Source organism: Drosophila subpulchrella, unplaced genomic scaffold (assembly GCF_014743375.2).
Source record: "Drosophila subpulchrella strain 33 F10 #4 breed RU33 unplaced genomic scaffold, RU_Dsub_v1.1 Primary Assembly Seq401, whole genome shotgun sequence".
NCBI classification, from domain to species: domain Eukaryota; kingdom Metazoa; phylum Arthropoda; class Insecta; order Diptera; family Drosophilidae; genus Drosophila; species Drosophila subpulchrella.
Window position 1 is genome coordinate 1 of NW_023665624.1, and position 22,500 is coordinate 22,500.

Here is a 22,500-nt window from a genome sequence, read left to right on the forward strand (position 1 = left end):
TTGTTTCCGAACTTTATCGTTAATCCAAATAAATAATTACAATTGAGGCAGGCTAATAATGATATATATTTTGTATTGATAATCTTGATATATATGTATATTGGTCTGCCATTATCACATACTGAGTTATGTGATAATTCCCTGCGGGGATAAATTAAAAGAGGTGTCCCTATATTAAAAGAAAATAATATATATATATATTATTTTTTCTAACGTACATATCATATATGCGCTCGGTTTTATATTATATATTACCAAAGAGTCTTATATGAATATATACAGATAAATTTTAAATTTATCATCAAAATACAAATGATTTAATTCAATATTTTATATTGGTTAAACAAAAATTGTACATGTGTGGATACAATAATGACGTATGTCGAACAAAAAAGATATTTTAGAATGAAATATGCAAATATAAAGAAAATTATTACGTATTACGAAAAAAAATATTGTGTTTTTAACATCAATAATTAAAAAACTTGTTATTATTAGTGGCGGAACAAGTATATATTGTGAAAACAACAAACGTATACGAATGCTATATAAAAATGGCCGTATTCGTCGATAGAAAACAATCTATAAAATTTATATTGCTAATTTCTATTCAAAAATATGAATGAAATATGAATAAAAACATTATTCTGGTTGATCCTGCCAGTAGTTATATGCTTGTCTCAAAGATTAAGCCATGCATGTCTAAGTACACACGAATTAAAAGTGAAACCGCAAAAGGCTCATTATATCAGTTATGGTTCCTTAGATCGTTAACAGTTACTTGGATAACTGTGGTAATTCTAGAGCTAATACATGCAATTAAAACATGAACCTTATGGGACATGTGCTTTTATTAGGCTAAAACCAAGCGATCGCAAGATCGTTATATTGGTTGAACTCTAGATAACATGCAGATCGTATGGTCTTGTACCGACGACAGATCTTTCAAATGTCTGCCCTATCAACTTTTGATGGTAGTATCTAGGACTACCATGGTTGCAACGGGTAACGGGGAATCAGGGTTCGATTCCGGAGAGGGAGCCTGAGAAACGGCTACCACATCTAAGGAAGGCAGCAGGCGCGTAAATTACCCACTCCCAGCTCGGGGAGGTAGTGACGAAAAATAACAATACAGGACTCATATCCGAGGCCCTGTAATTGGAATGAGTACACTTTAAATCCTTTAACAAGGACCAATTGGAGGGCAAGTCTGGTGCCAGCAGCCGCGGTAATTCCAGCTCCAATAGCGTATATTAAAGTTGTTGCGGTTAAAACGTTCGTAGTTGAACTTGTGCTTCATACGGGTAGTACAACTTACAATTGTGGTTAGTACTATACCTTTATGTATGTAAGCGTATTACCGGTGGAGTTCTTACATGTGCTTAGATACTTGTATTTTTTCATATGTTCCTCCTATTTAAAAACCTGCATTAGTGCTCTTAAACGAGTGTTATTGTGGGCCGGTACAATTACTTTGAACAAATTAGAGTGCTTAAAGCAGGCTTCAAATGCCTGAATATTCTGTGCATGGGATAATGAAATAAGACCTCTGTTCTGCTTTCATTGGTTTTCAGATCAAGAGGTAATGATTAATAGAAGCAGTTTGGGGGCATTAGTATTACGACGCGAGAGGTGAAATTCTTGGACCGTCGTAAGACTAACTTAAGCGAAAGCATTTGCCAAAGATGTTTTCATTAATCAAGAACGAAAGTTAGAGGTTCGAAGGCGATCAGATACCGCCCTAGTTCTAACCATAAACGATGCCAGCTAGCAATTGGGTGTAGCTACTTTTATGGCTCTCTCAGTCGCTTCCCGGGAAACCAAAGCTTTTGGGCTCCGGGGGAAGTATGGTTGCAAAGCTGAAACTTAAAGGAATTGACGGAAGGGCACCACCAGGAGTGGAGCCTGCGGCTTAATTTGACTCAACACGGGAAAACTTACCAGGTCCGAACATAAGTGTGTAAGACAGATTGATAGCTCTTTCTCGAATCTATGGGTGGTGGTGCATGGCCGTTCTTAGTTCGTGGAGTGATTTGTCTGGTTAATTCCGATAACGAACGAGACTCAAATATATTAAATAGATATCTTCAGGATTATGGTGTTGAAGCTTATATAGCCTTCATTCATGGTGGCAGTAAAATGTTTATTGTGTTTGAATGTGTTTATATAAGTGGAGCCGTACCTGTTGGTTTGTCCCATTATAAGGACACTAGCTTCTTAAATGGACAAATTGCGTCTAGCAATAATGAGATTGAGCAATAACAGGTCTGTGATGCCCTTAGATGTCCTGGGCTGCACGCGCGCTACAATGAAAGTATCAACGTGTATTTCCTAGACCGAGAGGTCCGGGTAAACCGCTGAACCACTTTCATGCTTGGGATTGTGAACTGAAACTGTTCACATGAACTTGGAATTCCCAGTAAGTGTGAGTCATTAACTCGCATTGATTACGTCCCTGCCCTTTGTACACACCGCCCGTCGCTACTACCGATTGAATTATTTAGTGAGGTCTCCGGACGTGATCACTGTGACGCCTTGTGTGTTACGGTTGTTTCGCAAAAGTTGACCGAACTTGATTATTTAGAGGAAGTAAAAGTCGTAACAAGGTTTCCGTAGGTGAACCTGCGGAAGGATCATTATTGTTTAATATCCTTACCGTTAATAAAAAAATTTGTTTTTATTATAATAATATAATATATTATAGTAATACAAATAAAATATAAATTGCCAAAAATATGATCTTTTATAGATCAAATATAAAATTTCGAACAAGCAAATCGAAATAATAATTGTAATAATAAATATATTATTGCATTAAATAAGAGATAAATAAATAAGCAAAAGCAAACAAATAACAAATTCGAACAAGCAAATCGAAATTATTAAATTTATTTAATATTATTATTATATTGTATATTAAATGCAATTAATTAATAAAACACTGTGTGTATATGGACCATAATATACACGCGTTGCGATATGTATTGTTCATCTCAGTTATGCGCATACATTGGATAATGCAACAACCTAAAATGTACAATGTTGTACCTGATTATTACAGGTTAATGTTTTATATAAATTTCAATATATATCGCTAAAAAAAAGTATTAATACCGTAAATGCCATTTAAAAAATACTTGATATATTATTGGTTATATGAAACTAAGACATTTCGCAGCATTCGTTTTAGGTATAAAAATCAATTTATTGAAGGAATTGATATATGCCAGTAAAATGGTGTATTTTTAATTTCTTTCAATAAAAACATATATGACAAAATTACCAAACCAATATATAAAACTCTAAGCGGTGGATCACTCGGCTCATGGGTCGATGAAGAACGCAGCAAACTGTGCGTCATCGTGTGAACTGCAGGACACATGAACATCGACATTTTGAACGCATATCGCAGTCCATGCTGTTATGTACTTTAATTAATTTTATAGTGCTGCTTGGACTACATATGGTTGAGGGTTGTAAGACTATGCTAATTAAGTTGTTTATATAAATTTTATAATGAAATTTTATAAGCATATGGTATATTATTGGATAATAATAATTTAATTATTATATTATTCATAATATTAACAAATATATGAAAAACATTATCTCACATTAGTAAATAATTTGAATGTGAAAAACGAAGAGAAATATTTTCTTTTTCAATCAAATAATACTGAGAAATGTCTAGCATAAAAAATTTATCTAGAATTGTCTCTTATTAAAGATTAGTAAATAGAAAGCCGTTGACAATATTATTATTCTTCGTTGATTCGTTAGACCAAACAAATGCCATACAAATATATAAAATATATAACGAATTTAATAAAATGTTTTATCATTATATATAAAGAATTAATTGCAAAAAAAGTTATACACAACCTCAACTCATATGGGACTACCCCCTGAATTTAAGCATATTAATTAGGGGAGGAAAAGAAACTAACCAGGATTTTCTTAGTAGCGGCGAGCGAAAAGAAATCAGTTCAGCACTAAGTCACTTTGTCTATATGGCAAATGTGAGATGCAGTGTATGGAGCGTCAATATTCTAGTATGAGAAATTAACGATTTAAGTCCTTCTTAAATGAGGCCATTTACCCATAGAGGGTGCCAGGCCCGTATAACGTTAATGATTACTAGATGATGTTTCCAAAGAGTCGTGTTGCTTGATAGTGCAGCACTAAGTGGGTGGTAAACTCCATCTAAAACTAAATATAACCATGAGACCGATAGTAAACAAGTACCGTGAGGGAAAGTTGAAAAGAATTCTGAATAGAGAGTTAAACAGTACGTGAAACTGCTTAGAGGTTAAGCCCGATGAACCTGAATATCCGTTATGGAAAATTCATCATTAAAATTGTAATATTTAAACAATATTATGATAATAGTGTGCATTTTTTCCATATAAGGACATTGTAATCTATTAGCATACAAAATTTATCATAAAATATAACTTATAGTTTATTCAAATTAATTTGCTTGCATTTTAACACAGAATAAATGTTATTAATTTGATAAAGTGCTGATAGATTTATATGAATACAGTGCGTTAATTTTTCGGAATTATATAATGGCATAATTATCATTGATTTTTGTGTTTATTATATGCACTTGTATGATTAACAATGCGAAAGATTCAGGATACCTTCGGGACCCGTCTTGAAACACGGACCAAGGAGTCTAACATATGTGCAAGTTATTGGGATATAAACCTAATAGCGTAATTAACTTGACTAATAATGGGATTAGTTTTTTAACTATTTATAGCTAATTAACACAATCCCGGGGCGTTCTATATAGTTATGTATAATGATATTTATATTATTTATGCCTCTAACTGGAACGTACCTTGAGCATATATGCTGTGACCCGAAAGATGGTGAACTATACTTGATCAGGTTGAAGTCAGGGGAAACCCTGATGGAAGACCGAAACAGTTCTGACGTGCAAATCGATTGTCAGAATTGAGTATAGGGGCGAAAGACCAATCGAACCATCTAGTAGCTGGTTCCTTCCGAAGTTTCCCTCAGGATAGCTGGTGCATTTTAATGTTATATAAAATAATCTTATCTGGTAAAGCGAATGATTAGAGGCCTTAGGGTCGAAACGATCTTAACCTATTCTCAAACTTTAAATGGGTAAGAACCTTAACTTTCTTGATATGAAGTTCAAGGTTATGATATAATGTGCCCAGTGGGCCACTTTTGGTAAGCAGAACTGGCGCTGTGGGATGAACCAAACGTAATGTTACGGTGCCCAAATTAACAACTCATGCAGATACCATGAAAGGCGTTGGTTGCTTAAAACAGCAGGACGGTGATCATGGAAGTCGAAATCCGCTAAGGAGTGTGTAACAACTCACCTGCCGAAGCAACTAGCCCTTAAAATGGATGGCGCTTAAGTTGTATACCTATACATTACCGCTAAAGTAGATGATTTATATTACTTGTGATATAAATTTTGAAACTTTAGTGAGTAGGAAGGTACAATGGTATGCGTAGAAGTGTTTGGCGTAAGCCTGCATGGAGCTGCCATTGGTACAGATCTTGGTGGTAGTAGCAAATAATCGAATGAGACCTTGGAGGACTGAAGTGGAGAAGGGTTTCGTGTGAACAGTGGTTGATCACGAGTTAGTCGGTCCTAAGTTCAAGGCGAAAGCCGAAAATTTTCAAGTAAAACACAAATGCCATACAAATATAATTATATTATATAAATCAAGCTAATTAATATACTTGAATAATTTTGAACGAAAGGGAATACGGTTCCAATTCCGTAACCTGTTGAGTATCCGTTTGTTATTAAATATGGGCCTCGTGCTCATCCTGGCAACAGGAACGACCATAAAGAAGCCGTCGAGAGATATCGGAAGAGTTTTCTTTTCTGTTTTATAGCCGTACTACCATGGAAGTCTTTCGCAGAGAGATATGGTAGATGGGCTAGAAGAGCATGACATATACTGTTGTGTCGATATTTTCTCCTCGGACCTTGAAAATTTATGGTGGGGACACGCAAACTTCTCAACAGGCCGTACCAATATCCGCAGCTGGTCTCCAAGGTGAAGAGTCTCTAGTCGATAGAATAATGTAGGTAAGGGAAGTCGGCAAATTAGATCCGTAACTTCGGGATAAGGATTGGCTCTGAAGATTGAGATAGTCGGGCTTGATTGGGAAACAATAACATGGTTTATGTGCTCGTTCTGGGTAAATAGAGTGTCTGGCATTTATGTTGGTCACTTGTTCCCCGGATAGTTTAGTTACGTAGCCAATTGTGGAACTTTCTTGCTAAAATTTTTAAGAATACTAATTGGGTTAAACCAATTAGTTCTTATTAATTATAACGATTATCAATTAACAATCAATTCAGAACTGGCACGGACTTGGGGAATCCGACTGTCTAATTAAAACAAAGCATTGTGATGGCCCTAGCGGGTGTTGACACAATGTGATTTCTGCCCAGTGCTCTGAATGTCAAAGTGAAGAAATTCAAGTAAGCGCGGGTCAACGGCGGGAGTAACTATGACTCTCTTAAGGTAGCCAAATGCCTCGTCATCTAATTAGTCAGTTGTCAGTCATTGCTCTGGAGAGCAGACGTGTTTTTCGAGCGCTCCGTGTGACGGGTCAATTTCGGCAGTAAAACGCTTATTTCCTTGCTAAAAAATAGCATAAATATTCGCGCATTGTGTCCGCAAAATCATTTCCGTGTGTTTTCTGCACAAAAAAAGTGGTAGGAAGGCCAAAATCGCGATTTTCCACCCCAGACAGTTCGAGAAGGTTCGACGTGCTGAGAGAGGCGCTCTCTCGGGCGCTCCGTGTGTCAGGCCAATTTCGGCAATAAAACTCCTATTTCATTGCTAAAAAATAGCATAAATATTCGCGCATTGTGCCCGCAAATTCATTCCGTGTGTTTTCTGCACAAAAAAGTGGTAGGAAGGCCAAAATCGCGATTTTCCACCCCAGACAATTCGAGAAGGTTCGACGTGCTGAGAGAGGCGCTCTCTCGGGCGCTCCGTGTGTCAGGCCAATTTCGGCAATAAAACTCCTATTTCATTGCTAAAAAATAGCATAAATATTCGCGCATTGTGCCCGCAAATTCATTCCGTGTGTTTTCTGCACAAAAAAGTGGTAGGAAGGCCAAAATCGCGATTTTCCACCCCAGACAATTCGAGAAGGTTCGACGTGCTGAGAGAGGCGCTCTCTCGGGCGCACCGTGTGTCAGGCCAATTTCGGCAATAAAACTCTTAATTCATTGCTAAAAATTGCACAAATATTCGCGCATTGCGGTCGCATAGTCATTCCGCGTGTTTTCTGCACGAAAAAGGTGGTGGGAAGGCCAAAATCGCGATTTTCCACCCCAGACATTTCGAGAACGTTCGACGTGCTGAGACAGAGGCGCTCTCTCGGGCGCCCCGTGTGTCAGGCCAATTTCGGCAATAAAACTCATACTTCATCGTTGTGAGAGAGGCGCTCTCTCTCGAGTGGCGCCTGCCTTATCTAGATAACATTTTGACAGCAGCGCGGTTCGCGTCTGCACTAAATTTGTAGCGGTTCGTGTCTCCGCAAATTGGTTGGTTTTTGGAAATCAGCTGATTTTATTCCGCCAGAGGGCGACTACTCCAGGATTCATAGCATACATTCGGCGACTCCTCATCGCTGTATCACTCCGCCAGAGGGCGGCGACTCCTAAAACTTTTGCCTACATTTCGGCGACACCTCGTCGTCGATTTTTGTCAGCAGAGGGAAAGGAAATAAATAGTTCACTCACACAGTTAGCCGGCTGTGCTTGTTGGTGGTGCTGTCGCCATGGGTGACAATAGCAACACCGGCAGCATGGAAGTGGACAACGCGGCTGTAGCCGCACTCAAAAAATGCACTTGGCAGGTTCTGAAGCCGAGAGTCTTGCCAAAAGGAGTCAAAAGGAGTCTACCTCCCGGGTCGCCAGAGGCAATTAGAGGCGTAAAGAAAATCATCGTGGAGAAACGGGAAAAATCTCCCAGCCCAACCCCGAGCTCCTCGAGCTCCTCGAGCCCCTCAAACATCTCTTCACCTGAGGAAGGTGAGATAACTCGCCCTTACATTTTTCCTAAAAAGACCATAAAGAATAAGGCTGCCGTGAATCAAGACAAAAAGATGGATATTGGTCCTAGCACCTCTAACCGCTTCGCTTCTCTGCCGGTAGAGAGCAGCAATGAAAAGACCGTCGATAATGCCGAACCTAAAGCAGCACCCAAGCCCCCTCCAATTTTTGTGCCGGATGTAGAAAACATTGGCGAATTTTTAAACGAACTGCGCACATTGGTGAATTCCGATACTTTCTCTTACAAGGCAACGGGAAGAGGTAACATCAGGCTGATGCCGAAGGACAGCACCACTTACCGAAAAATTGTTGCTCACCTGGACAACTGTCAAGTAGCTTTCCGTACCTTCCAACTGAAGGAAGAGCGAGCTTTCCGCATTGTTGTCAAAGGACTACACCATACTACACCAATTGAGGAGGTCAAGCAAGCCTTTGTGAATCTCGGCCACAATGTGCGTGATGCTAAAAATGCAGTATCAAGAGTAACAAAAATGCCATTGTCGATGTTTTTCGTCAACCTCGAACCAGCTCAAACAAACAAGAAAGTCTTCGAGATCAACAGACTGTGCCATGCCGTCGTCTCCATTGAGGAGCCAAAAAAGTTCGACGGAGTGGTACAATGCTTCCGCTGCCAAGCTTTCGGGCATACTAAGAGGTACTGCAAACTCCAACATGTCTGTGTCAAATGCGGATTATCACACGACTCCCTGAATTGCATAAAGGCAAAGGAAGACCCACCTGTGTGCGGAAATTGTGGTGACGAACACACCGCCTCCTACCGCGGTTGTAGAGTCTACGTAGAAGCCAAGAAGCGCTTCAGCCCTAAGCCTAAGGCAGTAACTACTTCTTCATCCAATCCTGCTCCACACGCAAATTTCCCAGCGAGCAGTGCCGCGAACCAAACAGGGAATCACAAATACAGTTACGCCAACGTTGCTAGGGCTGGCGCGGCTGGAAACTTCGACAATAATGGCCAGTCCCCCCTTGATGCCTTGGAGGAGAGAATGATGCGCCGAATGGAATCCATGATGAACTCCATGTTCAATCAGTTCCAAAACTTAGTGATGACAATGCTCTCCAACCAGAACAATCATAAATGTCCATAAACACCCAACTTATAATATGGAATGCGAACGGCTTGGCTCGGAGCAAGCCCGAGGTCGAGCATTATATAAAGACCAACCAAGTAGACATCTTACTCGTGTCCGAGACACACTTCACTACCAGATCCCACTTTACCATTCCCGGCTACGAAATAATCAACGCATTGCACCCTGGCGACCGGATACGTGGAGGAGCCTCTATTATCATCAGACGCGGCATTCAATACGAGGAGCTCGAGCCCGTACAACTGGAATGGATGCAGTGTGCGAAAATCCACCTTATAACGTCGCAAGGCAAAATTACCATCGCCTCCGCATACCTCCCTCCAAGATACACACTGAGCCAAAGTGATCTGTCCGACGTACTACTGAATCTGGGTCCTAGATTCTTAATCGGAGGCGACTTCAACGCAAAACATACCTGGTGGGGATCACGAACCGTCAACCCGAAAGGAAGCACACTTCTTGGATGCATCAGGGCACTGGGTTGCACCGTCTATTCAACTGGAGAGCCTACCTACTGGCCCACCGACCCAGCCAAAATTCCGGACCTCTTGGACTTTGCATTCAGCAGAGGAGTTGACCCCACAAAAATATCTACGGCTGCATGCCATGATCTTACATCCGATCACAGCATGGTCAAGATTTTGTATAACAACTCCTATCTGAGAAATCCAACTGCAGTCAAGCTCATCAGACGGAATACAAACATCCCGATTTTTAAGTCTTGGCTAGAAAATCATGTAGACCCCCAGCCAGTTCTAGAAAGTCCAATAGACATCGACGAAGCGGTGGAGTACCTCACCAGACAGGTTCATCTGGCAGCAAGCATCGCAACTCCAGAGGCTGAAACCACGCGAACGGTGCACACCAGAGGCCACAGAGACAACTATCTCTGGTCAACCGAGCTGGCAACAATGGTAAGCGAAAAACGGCGTTTGAGGAGGGTCTGGCAGCTTAGTAGAAGACGGTCAGACAAAACAATCTACAACAGGGCTTGTAAAGACCTTACCAGGATGCTTCTTGATCTAAAAAGCAAGTCCCTAGAAGCTTACCTCGCGGACCTTGAACCCTGTAGTGCACACCACAAGCTTTGGAATGCAACAAAGTATTTAAAGCGACCCACACGGAGGATAGCCCCGGTCAGATCATCAACTGGAGCTTGGTGTCGTTCAGACCAGGAAAAAGCAAACGCCTTTGCCGACCACTTAAAGAGTAGTTTCCAGCCATTCGACCTGTGCGACCCAGTGGACCATCAAGAGACTCTTCATTTCCTGGATGTGGCGTGTCCCATGGACTTGCCCATTCCAGAAATCGACTGCGAGGAAATAGAGGAGGAGATAGCAACACTCAAACCATCAAAGTCTCCCGGGTATGATCGCCTGGATGCCGCTGCTCTGAAGTTCATGCCGCCGAACTGCATCGGAAACCTAAAGTTCATCATGAACCAAAGTCTAAGACTCGGTCATTTCCCAACACAATGGAAATGTGCCGAAGTTATCGTCATCGCCAAACCAGGTAAGCCTGAGGCCGAACTGGGATCATACAGGCCCATCAGCCTCCTGTCAATTCTCTCAAAAATCCTGGAAAAATTATTCCTGAGGAGATTGATGCCTATATTAGAAGAACAACATGTTATCCCAGATCACCAGTTTGGCTTCAGGCGAGCTCACGGGACTATACAGCAGTGTCACAGGGTAGTCAGCTGCATTCTAGACTCCTTCGAGACTAAAAGGTTCTGCTCTGCAGCGTTCCTAGACGTCAGGCAAGCGTTTGACAGAGTATGGCACCAGGGCCTACTGTTCAAATTAAAGCACAGCCTGCCTACCCCTTACTATCTTCTACTAAAGGGCTACCTCGAAAATAGAAGATTTTACGTAAGGTGCAAACATCAGGAATCGCCTATCCACGAAGTGGCCGCCGGAGTTCCCCAAGGCAGCGTGCTAAGTCCTATACTATACTCGGTGTATACCGCGGACATGCCCATTCCCTCTGGTAGCCACAGCATGGTATGCACATACGCGGATGACACGGCTTTCTTAGTCTCCGAAGACTCCCTGCCAATGGCTGCGCAAGGCCTACAACAAGCTCTGTCCAACATAGAACCATGGCTAAAGAGATGGAATATCATTATCAACCCAGAGAAGTCTACGCATATAACCTTCTCTCTAAGGCCAGGAATATCCCCAGCGGTTTTGTTAAACAATGCTGCCATACCACAACAGCCTTCAGTCAAATATCTGGGCCTGACACTGGACCGTAGACTAACATGGAAGGATCACATAGTGGCCAAAACAAAGCTAATGAAACTAAAAAACCGGCAAATGTGGTGGTTATTGCAAAAAAGGAGTAAATTATCCTTAAAAAACAAATTGCTCCTTTATAATAGCATAATCAAACCAGCGTGGATTTATGGCATTGAAATATGGGGCACTGCAGCCAGTTCAAATTTAAAAAAACTAGAAAGAGCAGAAAACAGAATCCTGCGTCAAATTCTAAATGCGCCGTTCTACGTACGTAACACCACAATAAAGAGGGACTTAAAGCTTCCCACAGTGGTCGAAGAGGTAGCTAAATTCAGCAGAAGGCATCTGGATAAAATGGTAGCCCACATAAACCCACTCGCAACCAGAGTACTGGATGGACAACCTCGGAGGTTAAAAAGACGACACCCTGCGGACCTGCCCTTCAGGGTCCCTTGATCCTAAGGCATCATAATTGATGTAACCACCAAAACTGACACACAAACTCACTAATCCACTCACACCTATCTTGTATAATCTTAATACACCTCAACACACAAAATATTGTAACCTCACACTCAATTTTATCAAAAAATTTAATCTATTGCCCACCGGGCAGACGTAAATATAAAGTATCATATCAAAAAAAAAAAAAAATCTAATTAGTGACGCGCATGAATGGATTAACGAGATTCCTACTGTCCCTATCTACTATCTAGCGAAACCACAGCCAAGGGAACGGGCTTGGAATAATTAGCGGGGAAAGAAGACCCTTTTGAGCTTGACTCTAATCTGGCAGTGTAAGGAGACATAAGAGGTGTAGAATAAGTGGGAGATATTAGACTTCGGTTTGGTATCGCCAATGAAATACCACTACTCTTATTGTTTCCTTACTTACTTGATTAAATGGAACGTGTATCATTTCCTAGCCATTATACGGATATATTTATTATATCTTATGGTATTGGGTTTTGATGCAAGCTTCTTGATCAAAGTATCACGAGTTTGTTATATAATCGCAAACAAATTCTTTAATAAAACGGTGCATTTATGTATTTTTGATTTGAAAATTTGGTATAACTCCAATTACTCAGGTATGATCCAATTCAAGGACATTGCCAGGTAGGGAGTTTGACTGGGGCGGTACATCTCTCAAATAATAACGGAGGTGTCCCAAGGCCAGCTCAGTGCGGACAGAAACCACACATAGAGCAAAAGGGCAAATGCTGACTTGATCTCGGTGTTCAGTACACACAGGGACAGCAAAAGCTCGGCCTATCGATCCTTTTGGTTTAAAGAGTTTTTAACAAGAGGTGTCAGAAAAGTTACCATAGGGATAACTGGCTTGTGGCGGCCAAGCGTTCATAGCGACGTCGCTTTTTGATCCTTCGATGTCGGCTCTTCCTATCATTGTGAAGCAAAATTCACCAAGCGTTGGATTGTTCACCCATGCAAGGGAACGTGAGCTGGGTTTAGACCGTCGTGAGACAGGTTAGTTTTACCCTACTAATGACAAAACGTTGTTGCGACAGCATTCCTGCGTAGTACGAGAGGAACCGCAGGTACGGACCAATGGCACAATACTTGTTCGAGCGAACAGTGGTATGACGCTACGTCCGTTGGATTATGCCTGAACGCCTCTAAGGTCGTATCCGTGCTGGACTGCAATGATAAATAAGGGGCAATTTGCATTGTATGGCTTCTAAACCATTTAAAGTTTATAATTTACTTTATAAACGACAATGGATGTGATGCCAATGTAATTTGTAACATAGTAAATTGGGAGGATCTTTGATCACCTGATGCCGCGCTAGTTACATATAAAAGCATTATTTAATACAATGACAAAGCCTAGAATCAATTGTAAACGACTTTTGTAACAGGCAAGGTGTTGTAAGTGGTTGAGCAGCTGCCATACTGCGATCCACTGAAGCTTATCCTTTGCTTGATGATTCGATAATAAAGATGTTGCAAGCGGGCATAATCATTATGCTTGCTTGCAGCATCGCACGCCACTTTGTTTGTGGTGTGTAAGGTAGGGAAGAAGAAATATAAAAGACCTAAATTGGAAACATCAATATATAAGTAAATATTGAACAAACAAAATGTATCGTCATCTTATTAGTGACGCGATGATAAAGTGGCAAACATATTCCATGTATAAATATTCCTATGGTATTAAAATTCAAGTAAAGAGGACATATATAAAAGTTTGTATATATGGTTCATTCAATGGTAGCAGCGGTTGGTTGGTTGGTGTCTGCTCCTCTTATTGTTCAAAACTTATGTTATGGTAGCAAGTCTATATCGTCATATTATTAGTGACGCGAAAAAGTAGTGGCAAAACATATTCCATGTATAAATAAATATTCCTATGGTATTGAAATTCAAGTAAAGAGGCCATTCAAGTAAAGAGGACTTATATAAATATAAGTATATATAATGGTAGCAGCGCGGTTGGTTGGTTGGTGTGTCTGCTCCTCTTATTGTTCAAAACTTATGTTATGGTAGCAAGACTGTATCGTCATATTATTAGTGACGCGAAAAAGTAGTGGCAAAACATATTCCATGTATAAATATTCCTATGGTATTGAAATTCAACTAAAGAGGACATATAAAATTACTATCAATGGTAGCAGTGGTTGGTTGGTTGGTGGTTGGTTGGCGGCTGCTCCTATTATTGTTCAAGACTTATGTTATGGTAGCAAGTCTGTATCGTCATATTAATTATTAGTGACGCGAAAAAGTAGTGGAAATCATATTCCATGTATAAATAGATTCCTATGGTAATGAAATTTTCAAGTAAAGAGAGGACCATTCAAGTAAGAGGACATATAAAAAGTAAGTATATGTTCCTCCAATGGTAGCAGTGGTTGGTTGGTTGGCGGCTGATCCTCTTATTGTTCAAAACTTATTTTATCAATATGAGTTTGGCAATACAATAAAGAAGACCAATCTAATCCATATAAAACTAAATGTATTATATGGATATGCTTAGGAAACCCATATATTCATAAAAAAAAATTATGTATAGAAAATTATACATATATCTTTTATATAAATGAATCGTATGGATATCGCCTTATGGTAGGTATAATAACTTTTTAAGGCATAATAATGTATAATATAGAAAATATACATTGAAATATAAATGCATTTTTATAGATATGGCGGCATATAAGTGCCATATACACAAGAATAAATAATAGAATTTACCAATATATAATTAAAATGAGATATATAAACCTAGTGAGGGGCTGCACTAGTATATGAATCGTATGGATATGGCTTATAGGTATAATACCTATAAGGCATAATAATGTATAATATAATAAATATAAATTAAGATATGAATGAATTATATAAATATGGCATAGAAATGCCATATACATACATAAGAATAAATGGTAGAATTTACCCATATATCACTGAAACACGATATATAAACCTAATGATAGCTGGCACTAGTACTGTAAACATGCACGCAATAGTGCGTGGGGTAAAAAACTACTATAGGGAGGTGGTCGTTGGCGGGCCCCTCCTCGTATTGGTCAAAACTTATGTTATGCATATGAATTTGTCAATACTATATAGAACGCCAAGCATATCCATATAAACTATGGATATGCATAGAAATCCATACAAAAGTAAAAAAAAATTATGTATAGAAAAATATACATATATTTATATAAGTGAATCGTATGGATATGGCTTATAGGTATAATACCTATAAGGCATAATAATGTATAACAAGTAAATATACATTGAAATGTGAATGCATTGTATGGATATGGCATATAAATGCCATATATATAGAAATAAATTGTATATCAATGATATAACAATTATAAACCTAGTGAGGGGCGGCACTAGTGAATGAATCGTATGGATATGGCTTATAGGTATAATACCTATAAGGCATAATAATGTATAATATAATAAATATACATTAAGATATGAATGGATTGTATAAATATGGCATAGAAATGCCATATACATAAGAATAAATGGTAGAATTTACCCATATATCACTGAAACACGATATATAAACCTAGTGATAGCTGGCACTAGTACTGTAAACAGGCACGCAATAGTGCGTGGGGTAAAAAACTACTATAGGGAGGTGGTCGTTGGCGGGCCCCTCCTCGTATTGGTCAAAACTTATGTTATGCATATGAATTTGTCAATACTATATAGAACGCCAAGCATATCCATATAAACTATGGATATGCATAGAAATCCATACAAAAGTAAAAAAAAATTATGTATAGAAAAATATACATATATTTATATAAGTGAATCGTATGGATATGGCTTATAGGTATAATACCTATAAGGCATAATAATGTATAACAAGTAAATATACATTGAAATGTGAATGCATTGTATGGATATGGCATATAAATGCCATATATATAGAAATAAATTGTATATCAATGATATAACAATTATAAACCTAGTGAGGGGCGGCACTAGTGAATGAATCGTATGGATATGGCTTATAGGTATAATACCTATAAGGCATAATAATGTATAATATAATAAATATACATTAAGATATGAATGGATTGTATAAATATGGCATAGAAATGCCATATACATAAGAATAAATGGTAGAATTTACCCATATATCACTGAAACACGATATATAAACCTAGTGATAGCTGGCACTAGTACTGTAAACAGGCACGCAATAGTGCGTGGGGTAAAAAACTACTATAGGGAGGTGGTCGTTGGCGGGCCCCTCCTCGTATTGGTCAAAACTTATGTTATGCATATGAATTTGTCAATACTATATAGAACGCCAAGCATATCCATATAAACTATGGATATGCATAGAAAACCATACAAAAGTAAAAAAAAATTATGTATAGAAAAATATACATATATTTATATAAGTGAATCGTATGGATATGGCTTATAGGTATAATACCTATAAGGCATAATAATGTATAACAAGTAAATATACATTGAAATGTGAATGCATTGTATGGATATGGCATATAAATGCCATATATATAGAAATAAATTGTATATCAATGATATAACAATTATAAACCTAGTGAGGGGCGGCACTAGTGAATGAATCGTATGGATATGGCTTATAGGTATAATACCTATAAGGCATAATAATGTATAATATAATAAATATACATTAAGATATGAATGGATTGTATAAATATGGCATAGAAATGCCATATACATAAGAATAAATGGTAGAATTTACCCATATATCACTGAAACACGATATATAAACCTAGTGATAGCTGGCACTAGTACTGTAAACAGGCACGCAATAGTGCGTGGGGTAAAAAACTACTATAGGGAGGTGGTCGTTGGCGGGCCCCTCCTCGTATTGGTCAAAACTTATGTTATGCATATGAATTTGTCAATACTATATAGAACGCCAAGCATATCCATATAAACTATGGATATGCATAGAAAACCATACAAAAGTAAAAAAAAATTATGTATAGAAAAATATACATATATTTATATAAGTGAATCGTATGGATATGGCTTATAGGTATAATACCTATAAGGCATAATAATGTATAACAAGTAAATATACATTGAAATGTGAATGCATTGTATGGATATGGCATATAAATGCCATATATATAGAAATAAATTGTATATCAATGATATAACAATTATAAACCTAGTGAGGGGCGGCACTAGTGAATGAATCGTATGGATATGGCTTATAGGTATAATACCTATAAGGCATAATAATGTATAATATAATAAATATACATTAAGATATGAATGGATTGTATAAATATGGCATAGAAATGCCATATACATAAGAATAAATGGTAGAATTTACCCATATATCACTGAAACACGATATATAAACCTAGTGATAGCTGGCACTAGTACTGTAAACAGGCACGCAATAGTGCGTGGGGTAAAAAACTACTATAGGGAGGTGGTCGTTGGCGGGCCCCTCCTCGTATTGGTCAAAACTTATGTTATGCATATGAATTTGTCAATACTATATAGAACGCCAAGCATATCCATATAAACTATGGATATGCATAGAAAACCATACAAAAGTAAAAAAAAATTATGTATAGAAAAATATACATATATTTATATAAGTGAATCGTATGGATATGGCTTATAGGTATAATACCTATAAGGCATAATAATGTATAACAAGTAAATATACATTGAAATGTGAATGCATTGTATGGATATGGCATATAAATGCCATATATATAGAAATAAATTGTATATCAATGATATAACAATTATAAACCTAGTGAGGGGCGGCACTAGTGAATGAATCGTATGGATATGGCTTATAGGTATAATACCTATAAGGCATAATAATGTATAATATAATAAATATACATTAAGATATGAATGGATTGTATAAATATGGCATAGAAATGCCATATACATAAGAATAAATGGTAGAATTTACCCATATATCACTGAAACACGATATATAAACCTAGTGATAGCTGGCACTAGTACTGTAAACAGGCACGCAATAGTGCGTGGGGTAAAAAACTACTATAGGGAGGTGGTCGTTGGCGGGCCCCTCCTCGTATTGGTCAAAACTTATGTTATGCATATGAATTTGTCAATACTATATAGAACGCCAAGCATATCCATATAAACTATGGATATGCATAGAAAACCATACAAAAGTAAAAAAAAATTATGTATAGAAAAATATACATATATTTATATAAGTGAATCGTATGGATATGGCTTATAGGTATAATACCTATAAGGCATAATAATGTATAACAAGTAAATATACATTGAAATGTGAATGCATTGTATGGATATGGCATATAAATGCCATATATATAGAAATAAATTGTATATCAATGATATAACAATTATAAACCTAGTGAGGGGCGGCACTAGTGAATGAATCGTATGGATATGGCTTATAGGTATAATACCTATAAGGCATAATAATGTATAATATAATAAATATACATTAAGATATGAATGGATTGTATAAATATGGCATAGAAATGCCATATACATAAGAATAAATGGTAGAATTTACCCATATATCACTGAAACACGATATATAAACCTAGTGATAGCTGGCACTAGTACTGTAAACAGGCACGCAATAGTGCGTGGGGTAAAAAACTACTATAGGGAGGTGGTCGTTGGCGGGCCCCTCCTCGTATTGGTCAAAACTTATGTTATGCATATGAATTTGTCAATACTATATAGAACGCCAAGCATATCCATATAAACTATGGATATGCATAGAAAATCCATACAAAAGTAAAAAAAAATTATGTATAGAAAAATATACATATATTTATATAAGTGAATCGTATGGATATGGCTTATAGGTATAATACCTATAAGGCATAATAATGTATAACAAGTAAATATACATTGAAATGTGAATGCATTGTATGGATATGGCATATAAATGCCATATATATAGAAATAAATTGTATATCAATGATATAACAATTATAAACCTAGTGAGGGGCGGCACTAGTGAATGAATCGTATGGATATGGCTTATAGGTATAATACCTATAAGGCATAATAATGTATAATATAATAAATATACATTAAGATATGAATGGATTGTATAAATATGGCATAGAAATGCCATATACATAAGAATAAATGGTAGAATTTACCCATATATCACTGAAACACGATATATAAACCTAGTGATAGCTGGCACTAGTACTGTAAACAGGCACGCAATAGTGCGTGGGGTAAAAAACTACTATAGGGAGGTGGTCGTTGGCGGGCCCCTCCTCGTATTGGTCAAAACTTATGTTATGCATATGAATTTGTCAATACTATATAGAACGCCAAGCATATCCATATAAACTATGGATATGCATAGAAAACCATACAAAAGTAAAAAAAAATTATGTATAGAAAAATATACATATATTTATATAAGTGAATCGTATGGATATGGCTTATAGGTATAATACCTATAAGGCATAATAATGTATAACAAGTAAATATACATTGAAATGTGAATGCATTGTATGGATATGGCATATAAATGCCATATATATAGAAATAAATTGTATATCAATGATATAACAATTATAAACCTAGTGAGGGGCGGCACTAGTGAATGAATCGTATGGATATGGCTTATAGGTATAATACCTATAAGGCATAATAATGTATAATATAATAAATATACATTAAGATATGAATGGATTGTATAAATATGGCATAGAAATGCCATATACATAAGAATAAATGGTAGAATTTACCCATATATCACTGAAACACGATATATAAACCTAGTGATAGCTGGCACTAGTACTGTAAACAGGCACGCAATAGTGCGTGGGGTAAAAAACTACTATAGGGAGGTGGTCGTTGGCGGGCCCCTCCTCGTATTGGTCAAAACTTATGTTATGCATATGAATTTGTCAATACTATATAGAACGCCAAGCATATCCATATAAACTATGGATATGCATAGAAAACCATACAAAAGTAAAAAAAAATTATGTATAGAAAAAATATACATATATTTATATAAGTGAATCGTATGGATATGGCTTATAGGTATAATACCTATAAGGCATAATAATGTATAACAAGTAAATATACATTGAAATGTGAATGCATTGTATGGATATGGCATATAAATGCCATATATATAGAAATAAATTGTATATCAATGATATAACAATTATAAACCTAGTGAGGGGCGGCACTAGTGAATGAATCGTATGGATATGGCTTATAGGTATAATACCTATAAGGCATAATAATGTATAATATAATAAATATACATTAAGATATGAATGGATTGTATAAATATGGCATAGAAATGCCATATACATAAGAATAAATGGTAGAATTTACCCATATATCACTGAAACACGATATATAAACCTAGTGATAGCTGGCACTAGTACTGTAAACAGGCACGCAATAGTGCGTGGGGTAAAAAACTACTATAGGGAGGTGGTCGTTGGCGGGCCCCTCCTCGTATTGGTCAAAACTTATGTTATGCATATGAATTTGTCAATACTATATAGAACGCCAAGCATATCCATATAAACTATGGATATGCATAGAAAACCATACAAAAGTAAAAAAAAATTATGTATAGAAAAAAATATACATATATTTATATAAGTGAATCGTATGGATATGGCTTATAGGTATAATACCTATAAGGCATAATAATGTATAACAAGTAAATATACATTGAAATGTGAATGCATTGTATGGATATGGCATATAAATGCCATATATATAGAAATAAATTGTATATCAATGATATAACAATTATAAACCTAGTGAGGGGCGGCACTAGTGAATGAATCGTATGGATATGGCTTATAGGTATAATACCTATAAGGCATAATAATGTATAATATAATAAATATACATTAAGATATGAATGGATTGTATAAATATGGCATAGAAATGCCATATACATAAGAATAAATGGTAGAATTTACCCATATATCACTGAAACACGATATATAAACCTAGTGATAGCTGGCACTAGTACTGTAAACAGGCACGCAATAGTGCGTGGGGTAAAAAACTACTATAGGGAGGTGGTCGTTGGCGGGCCCCTCCTCGTATTGGTCAAAACTTATGTTATGCATATGAATTTGTCAATACTATATAGAACGCCAAGCATATCCATATAAACTATGGATATGCATAGAAATCCATACAAAAATAAAAAAAAATTATGTATAGAAAAATATACATATATTTATATAAGTGAATCGTATGGATATGGCTTATAGGTATAATACCTATAAGGCATAATAATGTATAACAAGTAAATATACATTGAAATGTGAATGCATTGTATGGATATGGCATATAAATGCCATATATATAGAAATAAATTGTATATCAATGATATAACAATTATAAACCTAGTGAGGGGCGGCACTAGTGAATGAATCGTATGGATATGGCTTATAGGTATAATACCTATAAGGCATAATAATGTATAATATAATAAATATACATTAAGATATGAATGGATTGTATAAATATGGCATAGAAATGCCATATACATAAGAATAAATGGTAGAATTTACCCATATATCACTGAAACATGATATATAAACCTAGTGATAGCTGGCACTAGTACTGTAAACAGGCACGCAGTAGTGCGTGGGGTAAAAAACTACTATAGGGAGGTGGTCGTTGGCGGGCCCCTCCTCGTATTGGTCAAAACTTATGTTATGCGTAAACATATGATTTTGTCAATACTATAAAGAAAACTTGTTTTGTACATACAAAACTAAATGAATTATATGGATATTGAAAAATAAATGGCATTATATCCATATAATGAAAATATACTTGTATTCTCTTATTATAAGAGAGAATACCGTATAGTTGGTTGGCAAAGACAATTGAAAATACCCGAATTGCAGATGATGGGTTCAAAAACTACTATAGGGTGGTGTAGCAAATAATATGAAGATGATATATCCATATAATGGATATACACTAGTATTCTCTTATTATAATAGAGAATACCATATAAATGGTTGGCAAAGACAATTGAAAATACCCGAATTGAAGTTGACGGGTTCAAAAACTATTATAGGGTGATGTAGCAAATAAAATAATGAAGATATATCCATATAATGGAATTATATGTGTATTCTCTTATTATATGAGAGAGTACCAAACGGTTGATTGGCAAAGACAATTGAAAATACCCGAATTAAAGATATTGGGTCCAAAAACTACTATAGGATGGTCAATGGGCCGGCCATCTACTATTGACGTGACAAAATACTGTCTGTCGGTAGAGAAGATATTAATCCGTCAAATTTGTTTCTTTATTCATTTATGAATATGAGACTTGGCTCCACGGTTAATATTTTAAGCCCAAAGATAATAATGTTGAAACAAAGGCCAAGGTTTCTATTATACATAGAATAACAAATTGTTTCCGAACTTTATCGTTAATCCAAATAAATAATTACAATTGAGGCAGGCTAATAATGATATATATTTTGTATTGATAATCTTGATATATATGTATATTGGTCTGCCATTATCACATACTGAGTTATGTGATAATTCCCTGCGGGGATAAATTAAAAGA

At 36.7% G+C, this 22,500-nt stretch overlaps 2 non-coding genes and 1 pseudogene across 2 annotated transcripts; all 3 read left to right on the plus strand.

Moving 5' to 3' along the window:
* Nucleotides 1–644: 644 nt before the first annotated feature.
* LOC119562219 lies at nucleotides 645–2,639 on the plus strand. The gene has a single exon (XR_005221767.1). It is a non-coding gene; the product is annotated as a small subunit ribosomal RNA (ribosomal RNA).
* Nucleotides 2,640–3,298: 659 nt separating this feature from the next.
* LOC119562218 lies at nucleotides 3,299–3,477 on the plus strand. Its single transcript, XR_005221766.1, has one exon. It is a non-coding gene; the product is annotated as a 5.8S ribosomal RNA (ribosomal RNA).
* A 401-nt stretch (nucleotides 3,478–3,878) lies between these two features.
* LOC119562224 lies at nucleotides 3,879–13,377 on the plus strand (annotated as a pseudogene).
* The last annotated feature ends 9,123 nt before the right edge of the window (nucleotides 13,378–22,500 follow it).